At 45.5% G+C, this 12,032-nt stretch overlaps 1 long non-coding RNA gene across 1 annotated transcript; it reads right to left on the minus strand.

Annotated features, from left to right (window-relative positions):
• Positions 1–3,808: 3,808 nt before the first annotated feature.
• LOC129386853 (uncharacterized) lies at positions 3,809–7,272 on the minus strand. The gene is made up of 3 exons (XR_011889844.1): positions 7,193–7,272; positions 5,885–5,933; positions 3,809–3,895 (listed from the first exon to the last, which is right to left on the minus strand). It is a non-coding gene; the product is annotated as an uncharacterized lncRNA (long non-coding RNA).
• Between the last annotated feature and the right edge of the window lie 4,760 nt (positions 7,273–12,032).

The raw sequence follows: 12,032 nt of genomic DNA on the forward strand, positions 1-12,032 counted from the left end.
TCGCTACTTTGAGCTTTGGCTCTGCTGTCACACATTACTTGTTGCGATACCCACGCAAATCAGAATACAAGTAAAAGATCGCCAGGGAATCAAATCCAAAAACACAGAGAAATTGAAGCCTGGTAAATCTTGCAGTCAAAACCAAACGCTTACCCACTGAAGTAGCACCATATCACCAGTCCTTCTCCGCCGTACCCAGTCAGTTGCAAAAGGTGGTCAATTCCAAATCTCCTCCAACTTGATCAGGATACCGGTCGGTCACCATGTGCCAACGTCCGTCAGCTGCCGTTGCTGTCTCCGAGTCGTAGGCCGATCTAGAAGCCGTAGGACGATCTCACCGCTGCCATTCAGTTGTAGGAGTTTGGAGCGGTCGTAGTTGTAGGGAGGATCTTGGGGCGACAGGGCTAGGCGAGCAGGGTTTATTTGCAGTATTGACATTTTAAAACAAGATACATCGACAGTCTAGCGTGACTCCCAAATGGTGCCCGCAAGACGACGCATACAGCAAACAGCTTACGAGCACACAGCTCACTAGTACATTTCGAGCATGACAACGAGCACGCAACGAGCACGACACCAGCAGCCGGCAATCGCTGCTTATAGGCACTCGCCCCCCCCCCCCCCCCCTTGATTCCAAACGAACGGAAACGTTCGTCCAGTCATCGTTCGACGTCACCGTTCGACTTCACCGAAGATGACCCGCCCTTTTGGAGGAGGCGGGCTCGCATACTCCTGTTGCACACACACACAGGTGTAAAGGTCCGGAGCCAACGTCAGAGGGCTTCGTAGAACTCCGCTCCGTCAAGGGTGGCGCTGCCGAGTACCACATTCCTGAGCTGACCCCGCGCCACGTGCCTGCCGGTTATCCGCAGTTCTCTGAAGTGCGCCCCGTCTGGTTGGATTGGAACACGTGCAGCGGGCTGAAATAGCTGGCACGTTGCCACCCCGTACGGCCATTCCTAACAGCATTTTGATATTGCTGTTCCTTTCGTCGCTCATCATATTGGCGCTGCTCCTGAGGCGTCGAAACTATGTGCGACTTGTTTTAGGGAGGTACCGCTGCATCTTGCCTGTCATGACACGGCGCCGTTGTGAATATCGACTTTGCTGTTCCTTTCGTCGCTTATCGTATTCAGGCTGCTCTTCAGGCGTCCTAACTGTACGTCACTTGCTTTGGGCAGGAGCCACGGCGTCGTTCCTATCCTGAGCGCGACGCCATGGTGCACATTGACTTTGCTGTTCCTTTCGTCACTTATCGCACTCGCTCTGCACTTCAGGAGTCCTAATATTGCGTGGATTGCTTTGGGCAAGAGCCACTGCGTCATGCCTATCCCGAGCACAACGCCGTTCTGCATATTGACGTTGCTGTTCCTTTCGTGGCTCATCGTACTCGCTCTGCTCTTCAGCCGTCCTAACCGTGCGTTTCTTGCTTTGGGCATGAGCCAGTGCATCGTGCCTATCCTGAGCACGACGCCGTTGTGCATAGTGACTTTGCTGTTCCTTTCGTCTCTTATCGTACTCACTCCGCACTTCAGGAGTTCTAACATTGCTTGGATTGCTTTGAGCAGGAGCCACTGCGTCATGCCTGTCCCGAGGACAACGCCGTTCTGCATATTGACTTTGCTGTTCCTTTCGTCGCTCATCGCACTCGCTCAGCACTTCAGGAGTCCTAACATTGCGTGGATTGCTTTGGGCAGGAACCACTGCACCGTGCCTATTCTAAGCACGATGCCGTTGTGAATATTGACTTCGCTGTTCCTTTTGTCGCTCATCGTATTCGCTCTGCTCTTCAGCCGTCCCAACCGTGCGTCGCTTACTTTGTGCGGGTGCAACTGCATGGTTCCTATCCTGAGCACGACGCCGTTGTGCATATTGACTTTGCTGTTCCTTTCGTCGCTCATCGTACTCGCTGTTCACTTCAGGAGTCCTAACATTGCGTGGATTGCTTTGGGCAGGAGCCACTGCGTCGTGCCTATCCCGAGCACAACGCTGTTCTGCATATGGACGTTGCTGTTTCTTTCGTAGCACATCGTATTCGCACTGCCCTTCAGACGTCCTAACTGTGCGTCACTTGCTTTGGGCAGGAGCCACTGCATCGTGCCTATCTTGAGCACAACGCCGTTGCCTATAATGACTTTGCTGTTCCTTTCGTCACTTATCGTACTCCCTCTGCACTTCAGGAGTCCTGACATTGCGTGGATTGCTTTGGGCAGGAGCCACTGCGTTGTGCCTGTCCTGAGCAGGATGCCGTTGAACATATTGACTTTGCTGTTCCTTTCGTCGCTCATCGTACTCGCTCTGCTCTTCAGTCGTCCTAACCGTGCGTCGCTTACATTGGGCGCGTGCCATTGCATCGTCCCTATCTTGAGCACGACGCCGTTGCGCATACTGACTATGCTGTTGCCTTTGTCGCTCGTCGTGTTCGCGCTGCTTTTCGGCCGCCTTAACTGTGCGTCGCTTACTTTAGGTGGGAGCCGCTGCGCCCTAGCTAGCCTTTGCACGACGCCGTTGTGCATGTAGATGGAGCGGCGCCTTGTTGGAGCAGTTGTCTAGTGTAGTCACCGCCTAGGCTTCCGGAGGCCGTGGAATGGATTCTCACCACTGCCGCGTACCTACTGGTTCAAATGGGCACAATTGTAGCCCGGCCTGGCGTTCCGCTTGCTTCAGGGGTGATATGCTCGGGAATGGAGACTCCGCCATAAATTCCCATTAAAACACTCGTGAGCATTAAAAAATATGCCTCGAGCGACTTGGCTCGTGGCAATTCTGTGTGTATTCGCGGGCTGCTTTCACGGTAGACACCACAATTTATGTAGCGCGTATTGAGCAATAGAAATCTGTATCGAGCTCTTTTCATGTTGCTTTACAATTTTCTCATTGGCACTTTTCATAAGAATAAAGCATTTGAGAAGTTGATTGATTAATTAAGACTAATTAAGTAATTAGACTAAATGCAAAAAATAAACTGAGTATCTCCAAGCGAAGCCAAACAACATTATATGCGTTCTGTCTAGCTAGATGGCATTTGCACATCTTAACTTGATAGGGCTAAGGGCGCCGTTTCGTAGAAAATTCGGCGTCAGCGTGCCACGGCCAGCGTCGACCGCCTTTTCGCGAAGTGCCATTCCGAACCAGTTTTACCCAACCACTCTTGTATCACCAAAGTGGCTCATTATTTTCAATGTTATTCCTCATAATTTAAAGAATGACAGCCTGTAAACAAACGAAAAGGGGGTTAACCGAGAGGCCCGATTTTTGTTAGTCATATCATAAGCGAATAAACACTGACACCGAGAACAACATAGGGGAAATTACTTGTGCTTAATAAATGAAAAAAAGAAGCGATAAATTAATGGAAATGAAAGTAGATGAAAAAGCAATTTGCCGCAGGTAGGGAACGATCCCACGACCTTCGCATTTCGCGTGCGATGCTCTACCAATTGAGCTACCGCGGAGCCTATAAACAAACGTCATGAATAGAAACACTGGCGGCGCTTACCTTTCATGTTAGATCTCCTCAGACGGAAATATTAAAACTGCAAAACAATAACAGGATATCGGTAGAGGCAAAAGGCTGCGTTTCTATAAGAAAACCTCGCCTTCGTGCATAGCTTTCGCCGCCAGTGTTCGCAGTAAATATTACGCTTACATAAGCTGCAGTTACCGGGAAGCGTGAAAAGCCGTAATTGACCTTTGAATGCTATCACGTTTCACTCCTAAAGGCGAAGCTTAAGCTTCCTGCACGTTTTGAAATCTGGGTCCACGATAGTTGAGACACCCCGTACATTTAGGATAAATGATCTTGCCTGAACAATGCCAATTATCAGGACCACCGCCATGCCCACTGAGACAGCGTAGTAGATGCAGTTGCACAGAGCCTCTGTGCCACCCGGCCCTATAGAAAAAAAAAAGCAGCATTTTACAGACTTTCACTTTAGGATAGCGCTAGCACCATCACCGACGCTGCAAGCGGCCGCACAGGAACAATATTTCTACATGAAGAGGTAACTGAATTTGGTGACAAATCAATTCATGAGTTTTGTGACCAAAATTTCGTGATCTTGCACATGCGCTACCTAATTTTCAGCGGCCTTATTTCAATTGAGCGGTTGCCTTAACAAGTGCTTTGGCTTGTAATTGTACTACACGCCACAAAAGTGTTGAATTGCTTTTAACTGATGACATTTAGTCATAAGCACTTTTATAAGTGATTTACTGCAAATAGCTCAGTTAACGCATAGGTTCTTGGCTTCACCTGTTTATGATACAGTAGCTCGCCGCATCTCACGCAAGCATAAACAATCGGCCCGTCTCCTTACACAAAGGACACCAGGGAAAGCTACTGCGCGCCACGTATAAGGATGAAAATGGGGAGAGAATAGGCTGTGTGCTTTTCTGAAAAACACGCCGTTAATAAAGAAGCTTTGCACTCTTGCCACACATTAACCGTAACTTGCCCTTAATGCCACCAAATCTGAGCTTTGTGACGTACAATATGGCAGAAGAGGGGGAACATTACAGGTAACTGCTGTATAATCGGCAAAAGCACACAAATACGTAATCCAGTTGAAAAGTCGTTATTTCCTCATATGCATCCAAATTTGTAGAAATTTCAGCGATCATGTTCTCTAACTTTAAAAAATATGACCTCGCGGACAGTTATAGTCCTTAAGATGACAACCTGCTATTTATTCGCTGTTCCTAAAGCTCACGTATTACGCTTGGCCGCGCTTGAGTCAAGCATTTAGTGCAATGACAGCGATTAAAGCAAAAAATTTAAACATTGCCTGGGCCCTACCCTTACCACACACTGTATTGTCAAATATACGAAATGACTATTTTAGTTCATTTACTATACCGGCAAGACCTACTACCCATGAATGTTGTAGAGCACACAATAATGTAAATAATCAACGAGTATTCAGTGATTACAGGAACTGCTCTGAAATAAAAAAAAACCTTAGTCCCAAAGATACACACCCTTTCGACGGGTCAAGTTGAGTTAGATTTATTGGTGTTTTCAGGAGATGGAGGAGAGTTGAAAATTGATGGTATTGTTTCGGGTCACACGAGAGATCAGTTCTTCATTGGTTCCGCTTGCAGTTTAGTGACGTCAGATAAATTTTTGATGATACGGCCAATTAAGAACGTAGGTGCACGCAGCGCCATACGTGAGGCTCTAAGCGCGGCGTTAGAATATTGGGAAAAGCGCGAACTTTGTCGAGACCTGGTTGTGCACAGGATATACGTTATAGGTGGGAAAATACGGTAATATCACGGAGTCTAGAATTCCCTATATAAAAGTTCAGTTGATGGCATGCGTTTCTGAATTCTTCAAAATTGGGACCAAGCGGATGAAATGGCTGTGGAAAATGAGAGGAAGAATGATGTTATGATCTACGAAACAAAGACAAGTGCACCATTCGAAACAACGAAGTAGCAAACCATCATCCATTGAAAAGTGCCCCGAGGTATCACGTAGGCCAAAAGGCATGACTTTAAACTGGTACAAGCAATGAGGTGTTTTATAGATATCTGCCAGAAGCAACAGCGAAGATGACCGTGAAATATATTTGGTTTTGTACAGACATTTCATGGTGTTGTGAATAAATTGTAGCAGGCGAACTGCTTTTTGCGGGATCGTACTTAAGTGGATGTAGTGGATGCAGATGTGACGCTTGCCAACTTTTATTTTCTGCACGCCGACTACATGGCGGCTAGAAGACAATTTTGCTGAGCATGTTACCCACTGCTGTTTTCATCATTTCATGTTCCCTCTGTAAGACGCCATGAGTATTCCAACAAATAGGGCTGACGTTGGTTGTGTTTATAAGGTGCCCAGTGTTAGTCTTCTGTGAGTGGGAAATGTCTGCAAGAACCTTACCTGTTATGAGACGGCCGAGAGATGCCTTCAGAAGAACAAAATTCTTGATCTGCACCATAAAAACAACCAATTACGAACTTGTAAATCCCTATAGCAGACGTCAGCCTTAGAAAGGACGAGACGCACGTAGCACCTTATTTCGGCTGGTTGATTTGAAAATCACGTGGTTAATGTGCATGCACGACATGTGACCCTTGGTAACGCGCTGTGTATTCATGTGGCGTCCAAGAAAGGTAGTCTATTTTAGTCAACGTCAGAGAAGCTATGCTGCAGACATTTACATCTTTCTTCAGAATACATCATCGCCTCGCAAATATCCTTTGACCGCTGATTGGATCGACAACCTAAAATAGCAGAACTGCCAAATCTGGAATTGCAGGTGCACTTTTTTGGGGGGAAATGAAGAGCCGCACGTCAGTTTTGTCCATTCTTGAAATTACTGTAGTGTTCCATGAAGCGGTCATTCTGGAAGCATCCGAGTTGCCCTTTGTATGTATGTTTCTTTAGGGTGATAAGTACTGAAGCAGGGTTCAGTTAACTTACACTCTCTGTACTGGTTCAGGAACTTGCAGCCTTCACATTTCATCGTAGCGATACTTTAGAGAGGTTGCGCGAGAGTCGATGAATGTACGGTATTATCGGTATTGTTTCCTCGTTTTGTTCTGCCAGAAAGGCTCTTTCCTGATCCTTCTTTCTTCTGCCGCAGTGACCGAAAGTAATGTGCGATCAGTGGAGCATGAAACCTTCAGGCGATCAATTCGTTCAACGAAATACTGCTGCGCAAATCGACGGGCATGAATCAGAAACAGTCTTAAAACCTACATTAGCGATCATCTTTCTGACGAGATTGAACTGAGCCGAGCTAAAAACAATATCTCCTTGCTTGGGCAACAATAATCACCCCAACATATTTGCTGCTTTTGGTAAGCGATATTTAATTATCATACTCTATTTAATTCACAACATTCAGCAAATCTGGCCTAATTAGGTGTGTTCACCGACTAGATGTATTGACGTCTGGTAATCTGAGGTAAAATCTTATTATGGCAGCTAGGGCAGAAGCCACTATATAGTGTACTTTCATGTATACTCTTTCATTTACGTGGTGCACCGACAGAGTTTCATTGCAAGATATATTACTGAATAGAATGCGTTCCCCGATTATGTCCCGTCAGCCTTATGCAGTGTACAGTTTTTGAAACGCTTACCGTGAATTATTTTTGCCGCTAACATCTAAAGCCTTACGTATCCAAAACTGGAGCTCTTTATTTTTCGGAGTTTGTACAGCGCATAGCAAATTAACCTAACCTGGTTCTCGGCTGAGACGTATGGCCTATTCTTTCAGCCGTCTTGTTTTCATACTGTACACGTAGCACCTTCCACTCCTGTAACTGCCCCCTGAAGCCATCTGTATTAACAAATCAAAATAAAATAGACTGTGCGTAAGCGCCGCAGAGGCGAATAATTCATCAACCCAGTTCTATGAGCGCTATGTAAAATTGTCCTGAGAGTCTAAAAAAGAAAAGAGGGAAAAAGACGCCGCCAGATATTTCATTGACAGCACTCGTATCTGTTTGTTAACCATGTCACAACACGTTCGTATAATTTCTGGAAGCAAACTTATCAGACGAATAGGGGCACACTTCCACTGACTGAATTTTTAGGTGTATTGAATTTTGGTGAATCTCGTCGCACTGCCACGCCGCTACGACGTTCATCTATCAAACTTTGTATACATCTTGAGTTTGGTTGTGGAGCAATGATTCCAGAGGAAATATAAATCACTGAAGTAAAGGCGAAGGCGTGTAACACTTTGCTTCTCGTAAATTTATTGTAAATATGGATGCAAATAACGACATGGCTGCCTTTGTTTAAATAAAGAATACCAGTAATGAGCAACAGCCCATTAGCCTAACGGCGTGAAAAAATGAACGCAGCCATTGCTAAGAACTCGCGTTAATCATAGTTTATATAGAGATAATGCTAGTTTTACCAGGGAGCAAATCCCGAGCAGAGTTATCTCAAAGGCTGTCTCGCAGATGCACATGGTGGTACTTGTTGGTCAAACGGCTTGTCCTGAAAGTTCAACGAAAATATAGGGGTCAGAAGAAATACCATAGCCATAAACCAAGAAACCGTTTCGTCTAATGCACGGCGAAATTGTAGTGGCAGCATTTGCAAACAGTGCCACAAAGCATTGCTTGTACCGATTGGCAACAGCTGCGGTAGGCCAGGGGCCACGGCGTCGTACGCTTCAGCTCGAGGTCACGCTTTCAGTCCTCGCTGCTGCGGCCGAATATTTTACGCGGGCAGCATGCAAAACACCCTCGCCTGCTCAGAGTCAGGCGCACACTAAAGGAACCCTATTGGTGAAAATTATTCCATGGTCTTTCTTTCTTCTGCAGCGTGCAACATTATCATACTGCGGCTTTGGGAAGTAGACCTCCACGATTTATTATGGCTGAATGGTTTTAATGATTAATAAGAAAATTTGTTTTGCTAACAACCACCTCAGTGGCACAATGGTTATTCTGAATTGCAGGGAAGAGAAGGTCGGAGATTCAATTTCCGGCCATGGCGAAGGTTTTATGGAATGGTTCAGAAACGTATTGATGGACATATTCTATGGAGCATAACCGAAGGCCATGTTAAATTAGCGGTTTTCCCATTTTTTTCGCGTGCTTTTCAATTATTGATTACTGATCCTTCCTGCTAGAACAGCTTTCATTGTGACACGTAATGTCAGCTTCGGACAGCACTTACTCTTGAAAGTATATGGGGTGGTTCCAACTTAAAAAAAAATAAACTAGCTAAATTTCGGGGTTTTACGTGCCAAAATCACCATTTCATTATGAGGCATGCCGTAGTGGGGGACTCCGGAATAATATTGGCCACGCGGATCTATAACGTGCCGTCAACGCACCGAATACAGGAGTTTTTGCATTTTGTCTACATCGATGTGCGGCCGCCGCGGCCGGGATGTGATTCCGCGACCTCGTGCTCAGCCGCACAAGACCATACACTCTGACACTACGGTTATTATGTATATCTTATATTATTGCACTAATAGCTTAGCCAATGCCTCATAATCGGTATGAGCCACAATTTGTATGAGCTACAGCAACGACGACTCCTCGAACAATGTGGATACTTCATGCAACCGCGACTGATTGGCGCAGTTCGTGCCAATGTGTCGCTAGGCAACTCCTGCGGGGCAGAAGGAACAGCGCCCTTGCAGCTACGAGGCGTTTCTTGCACGCGGGCAATTGTTCAGGGTGTTCTATTCCACCTGTTGATGCAAAGGTGATGCAAAGGCCTAAAGGTTAAAGTATTGGGCCTATGGGCTAGAGGTTCTGTGCTCGAATACGGCTGTCGTATAGCGATATTTAAGATACACCCACATACACAAACACACACACAGGTTTATATATATATAAACAAACCTGCTTGCGTGTGTGCGTTTGTAAACGAGAGAATATATATCGCGTAGCCCCTCACGTGCAGGGAGTAGCAGGTGCGTCGGGCTGCTTAAATTTTTGTGACTGCACAAGCTACGGTATGAGCCCAACTGTTTAGGCTGAAATATCTTTCTGATTGGCCGGCAGTTGACGTTAATAAGGTGTTCATTTATATTAAACCATTTCTTAGGTTTAAAATTCAAAACTACGATCGGATTATGAGTCACGCCGTAGGGGGAGGACAGAACATGCCTGGCGTAATGGTTAGAGTATTGGGTTTCTGTGCGGAATGTACCGTATTCGAATCCAGCCGTCGCACAAGTTTATTTATATATATGTATATATAAAAGATCCCGGCAACCTGTGGCCGTAGGGGCACGTAACCACATGCCCAATGGCATGTACCGGCAAATACGTTTAAAAGGCACAATTTCCGTAAGTGCCCATGAGAAAGGCTACAAACATACCCGATACTGAAAAGCAGGGGTAACGTGCCAAGAAAGATTTGTCTTTAAAATCTCATGCACTTGTTCGTGGACAACTATGTTTGTTATGTCAGCCGCAGAAGTTGTAATGGTGCTGGCGATCGTGCAGTCATTGATTTTGCATTATTTTACCGCGATAGCGAACGCTGTTTATTCCGGCGGATGTACTGAGAATTACTGTCAAGTCAGCGTGTGAAGTTATGGAAAGGACGCGCGGAAATAAATGCCCCTTATGTATTCTGAATGCTCATTTTCATTGGAATAACTACTTTTCATATGATGTAGTTGTTAACTCAGAACATGCCTCGTAACCAAGTATAATCCGAACGTTACGACACGACATGCGCTCAAGGTATGTGCGTGTAGTCGGCCTTTATAATGCCTCACATTCCCAATTATTCATATCTATAGTGCACTGACAAAGCTTTGCCAAAGAAGGCGTGTCATATGTGCTAGACCCCTGACCAAACATAACAGAGCTTGCAGGAAAGAACTCTTACCTTTCTAGGTTTTCCGAGTGGTGCCCGTATGACCTTCTTCGTCGTCTTCTTCCTAGCACCAAATGCTCAAAGTGGCTGAGGTGCCCTCCTACACGACTCCGTCTTTTCTGCCATGGGTTCTTTTACTTTTCATTTTATTTATTTTATTTACAATACTGTCAGTCTCATATCGAGGCCATAGCAGGTGTACATATGATTATGAATCACTACATTCCCTACATACACTACATTCACTACATTCCACATACAGGCTTCCTACGGGGCTTGTCCTAAAAGCGCCTGAAGCCAGGCGAATATCCAAGCGGTGAATGGGATCTAGCTTCTTCAAAGCACTAAGCGCAGCAGAGCTATATAGTATAGCTCCATGGTCGAGGCGCGACCGTATAAGGTTTTTGTAGAGGCTCAAAAGGAATCTCCTGTCACTTCCCCAAGATGTGCGGGACAAGCGCTTCAGCAAATTCATTGTCTTCACACACCTCGCTCTCAGATACCTAAGGTGAGGAGCAAAAGTTAGTTTGGAGTATAAGATAATCCCTAAAAATTATGTTCGTGGAGGAAAGATAGCCGTTGACCATTAACATGGATAGCGAGGTCAGGTAGTATACCTCTCTTTTATAGAACAGAACGCACATGCTTTTCTGAGGGTTTAATTTAAATCCATTGTCGTCAGCCCACATAGACAATCTATTTACGCCAAGCTGTACATGGCGCTCACAGATAGAAATATTACATGATTGAAATCGTATATGTACGTTATCAACAAACACAAAATAAAACGTTGTGCGTGGTGTGACCCTACATAGCAAATTGAGTTTTACAACAAATAGAGTGCATCTGAGCACACCACCTTGTGGTAAACCCGTTTCCTGTATGAATGGACGAGATGACACATTGCCAACCCCGACGCGGAACGTAGACAGAACGCACCCATACCAGCCAGATCACGAAGAATTCCGAAACCCCAAGTTGTGTCGTATGCCTTCTCCATATCTAAAAATACTGATAATAAAGACTGTTTGTGCACGACGGCATCGCGGATATTCGCCTCGATGTGGGCAAGGTGATCTGTTGTGGATCTGCCCTCCTTAACACCACACTGCAACGGGTCTAGTATTTTGTTGCTTTCAACATAATAGATCGAGCGTTTGTTTAAGATTTTCTCGAAGAGTTTGCATAAGCAGCTTGCCACCACCATTGTAGGCCCGTAGCTGCGGGTCGAAGATGGATCCTTCTCCTCTTTGAGAATAGGAATTATGAGTGCTTGCATCCAGGCAGATGGAATATTGCTGGCAGAGAATATGGCGTTAAAAAGTGATAGTAGTGTTTTGTGTGCTTCGGGATGTAAGTGTTCGATCATCTCGTAAACTATTCGGTCATTTCTAGGAGCCGATTTATTGCAAACATTTAGTGCAGTCTGCAATTCCGCCGTGTTAAATGGACAGTTGTAAGGTTCAGTTCCATTTCCTTTCCGATCCAGAGGCTGTCACTCCGTTTGTCCCTGGTATCTCAGGAATGTATCTGTTAGTGGGTTGAACTAGAAATGTAGTGGAAATGGGCCCCTATAAGATCAGCTTCATCCTCAAGGGTGTCTTCTTGTGCATTTAATAAACGTAGAGGATGAGTTTCGAGGCCTTTTATTTTGCTTACCCTCTTCCAAGGTTTTCGTTCGTCTGTATATGAATTGATGTTACTAATGTATTTTCCC

Source organism: Dermacentor andersoni, chromosome 8, assembly GCF_023375885.2.
Source record: "Dermacentor andersoni chromosome 8, qqDerAnde1_hic_scaffold, whole genome shotgun sequence".
NCBI lineage: Eukaryota > Metazoa > Arthropoda > Arachnida > Ixodida > Ixodidae > Dermacentor > Dermacentor andersoni.